At 52.5% G+C, this 3,876-nt stretch overlaps 1 pseudogene; it reads right to left on the bottom strand.

The window, feature by feature from the left end:
* Positions 1-3,375: 3,375 nt before the first annotated feature.
* Positions 3,376-3,876, bottom strand: part of LOC102478709 (uncharacterized) — a 21,238-nt pseudogene continuing 20,737 nt past the window's right edge.

A 3,876-nucleotide genomic window follows, 5' to 3' on the forward strand; every position in this document is an offset into this window, starting at 1 on the left:
ATAGCTCCCTCATACATCTTGAGTGTGTGGTAAGATTTCCCGAAAAGTCCCCCGACCGCTCCCCTTTACCCTGACCACTTACTGTCAATTACAACGCTTCATTGGGCACAGTAAAGGGTGTGCTAGAGTTCTTCCTGATCTTTGGAAGGCGCTTCAAGACACATTTAATATAAATAACCTTTTTACATACAATAGGACTAGGCCGAAACTGGCCCAGGATGCTCTCGTCCCATGGTAACTAATGTTCTAACAAAATACATAACAGTGGTGCCATAGGCTACGCAGGTGTATCCACAGGCTACGCAAGTGTATCCACAACACCATAAACCCATTTTAAAGTTTTTCATTAATTTATTAGTCGCTTTACCACCAGTTGAAAAAACTGTCCCCGCCCTCACCAAGTGAATAATAACTTCACCCCTTCAGGATAGGTAAATATATTAGGATTCCTTAAGTTTTAGATCCCTATAGAATTGTACAAGTATCATTCTTTATGAAAATCCATAAGAACTAACATCTATGCTTGAGATTTTCTTTCAGTAATCATAAGACGGCTGCTGCTGAACATCGGTTGATAGTTAACTCTGCTTGCTGGAATTGTTTCCTGAAACTGCACTGCTTGAAGTTACCAGGAACCTGCTTTCATCAATCAAACAATTGGTGAACTGTATCGATGATTAATAGACCTGCCCTTAATCAAACCCTGAATGGTTTCTATTGTTAAAACTTTATGAATTGATCATTAGTACACGTAGCCCCTCTCCCATTTACTTGCATGTATCACATTTTCAAAAAAAAAGGCACGGTGATTCCTAGCAGTTGTCACTCCTCAGAGAGGATGATTCCTAACAGTTGCCACTCCTCAAAGAGCGATCTCGGGGGAGTGTCCGGCTGAGGACGTGCATGAAAAGGCACCAAGACCTTAGTCTTCCCTTCTAGCGTCGCCTCCGTCAAGTCAACCCACCCCCGCCGAGGCTGGTCCCCAGCATCTTTCACTCCCTCTCTCTCTCTCGCTCTGTTCCTCTCTGGTCAAATTTAAATAAATAAATAAATAAATAAATAAATACAGTTAAATAAAATAATTCTTTGGCCACACCGCAATCCCTTCTCTTCTATTCTCCTCTCGGGATCTTGGGCACGCATGCACATGTGCCTGACATGAGTTTAAGCCACCGGGTCCAGGACTCAAACTGTGGTCGACTACATGGGAGTCCAATGACAGCCACTACACTAACTGCTGGTCCCAATAAAATAATTCTTTAAAAAAATGTACAGATGATTGGGGCCAGCAAGTGGTTAAAAGAGCTGGACTCCCACATGGCCAGCCACGGTTCAAGTCTCGGACCTAATGGCTTGCTATCTTACTTCCTCTCTTTCTCTCTGATCAAACTTGAAAATATTAATGATAATAATAATTGGGAACCAGCAGTTAGCATAATGGCTATGTTGCTGGACTCCCACATAGTCGACCGCGGTTCGCGTCCCAGACCCGGTGGCTTAAAACTCATGCCGGGCACGTGTGCGTGCGTGCCCAAGATCCCAAGAGGAGAATGGAGGAGAAGGGATTGCAGCGTGACCATCCCCTCTGGGGGGTGATTTCTCGCTTTCTGTCTCTATGTCTCTCTTTGTCTGTCTGGTGAGCGCACGCGCCCTATAGTGAAAACCTCTCCAAAAAAAATAAATAAATAAATAAAGTTAAATAAAATAATTCTTTTAAAAAAATGTACAAGTGATAACAGTTTATCTATGTCACCATCGCCTTTCAGGGACTCAGTGGGACAACAGGCATGGCTGACCACCTCGGGCTTTGGGGATGCCAGAATCCAGTTACCAGGGCCGAGTCACCCTAGCTGGGCAGAGGCGGCGGGTGACCAGGACTGTGGGCCACTCCCAGCAGAATGGGGATGATGTGACCAGAGGACAGTCGGGTGGACTCGCTCTCAGGGTGCAGGACAACCTGCCAGAGCCAGTCAGAGGCAGATGAAGGACACAGCAGGAGAGATGAAGGCAGTAGCAGGGGTGCGTCTGCTCTTGCATGCAGTGCCTGCACTGTCCTCACAGGACACCTGCGCAGTGGGCAAGGAGGAATGCTGAGACCCTGAGACCCAGAGCGCATAGCTGGCACCCCAGACGGCTACGAGGACACACTCCACGCACATTCACTCAGCAGCACCACAGGGCCTCCTGACTCAGCTGCTCAAGGACACACGGCCTCCATGTGGTGTGCGGCTTCCAAGCCAGGCACACGCTCCAGTCAGGAGCACGCCGATCCCCGCAGATATTTCAGACCTGCTCACAGAAGCTGTTTCCATTACCACTTTTTCTAAACATCAAACATTCTCACTTACATGCTACAAATCTTAAAGTACATTTGAGATTTATAGGTAAGAGGGCTCCTCCCAATCTGCGTGTCACAGGTATAAAAGAGAGGGGTTCAGTTCCCACGGTGGGTCTAGGACGGAGGGCAGAGATGACAGGATCTGACAGACGCGTCATCCCCTGGGAAACAGGAGGAGGCTTCCCAGCTTGGTCCAGAACAAGTCAGGTCCTGCTTCTGCCATAGTCTGCAGGGCAAATGTCACACTGGTGGCTTTGCCCTCTCTCAGCTCTGCCTCCCAACGCTGTCTGTGTATTTATGCTTAGTGTGTGAGGGGCACATGCTCACGCAACAGAGCGGCGGCGGCGAAAGCACCCATCCTGAGGAACGGACACACGGCAATCCCTGCTGCCCCTCCTGCCCCTGGGGGTTCTGGGTACATTCACCTGACATGTTTCTCAAGTCACAGGGTCTGGGACTCAAATCATGCATTCAGTCATGAGGGAATCCGGGTGCCTTGGCCACCAGGTCATGGAGTCAGCCCCCTGAGTAAAGTTATCTTCCTTATCACCAGGATGACCACCACCACCAACGGCTTCGCAGTTAAGTCCAGACAGACAGGGTTACCAGGAGTTACGGTAACTCCCCTTTCTGTGAAGGACCACCGCACCTAGCTCCAAGCACGAGACTACAGCAAGCTACAAGCAGCCGCCAGAGCTTGCTCTCTCCAAAAATGCTTTTTTAGTAACCAGTCTGCGTGACATCATGTGTCTACATACAGAAAATTTATTCTTCTTTTGCCTCTTCAAAGATTTATCTACCCCAAGATGAGCTCGGCTTGCATGTATAAGAACGGAGGACTGCAGACCTCAAGTTGAGGCAAACCCAAGACAGCAGTGCTGGGGACAGCGCCAGAACCCGCGGCGGCACAAGCGCCTGACAGCGCCCACCCCGGCAGGACGAGCCCTCGCTTTTTACACTTGGGGTGCACCAGGCCCTAAGTGTCGCACCTTGGACTCACTCATGAGGTCGCACGACAGCCCGCGAAGCCAGCGCCGTCACGTTCCCCTTTTGCAGACGAGGAACCAGGCACGGAGACTGCCTGAGACCACGAAGCCAGTGAACCCGAGTCTCAACTCGGGCAGGCCGCGAGCTGCAGAAGCCACCCCTGCGTCCACTGCGCTCGGGGCTGCCTGCCGCCGGGCAGCGCCTCGGCTCAGCGCCCCACTCGGACCAGGGGCGAGGCACTCTGCTCGCGGGTTCGCCTCTCCCAGAGCCCGGCCCTCCCCCTCGGCCCCGGCGCCCAGGGACGCGGGTGTCGGGTGCAGGGGGAGCCGCCGGCGAGCCACCTGCTGTTCGCAGCCGGCATCCAGGACGCAGAGCTCAGTTCCCCTCCCCGCCTCAAAGACCGTCTCCGCGCCGCCTGCGCCGGGGCCGGTCCGCAGAGGCCACGCGAGGCTGGGCCGAACCCGCACAGCGCGGGAGGAGGAGGGCTGCGCAGCTCCCGCACCGCTGCGGGTGGGAGGGCGCGAACACACCCACAGCTGCCGCGGCCCCCA

This window comes from Tupaia chinensis, unplaced genomic scaffold (genome assembly GCF_000334495.1).
Source record: "Tupaia chinensis unplaced genomic scaffold, TupChi_1.0 Scaffold140061_1, whole genome shotgun sequence".
NCBI classification, from domain to species: Eukaryota; Metazoa; Chordata; class Mammalia; order Scandentia; family Tupaiidae; genus Tupaia; species Tupaia belangeri.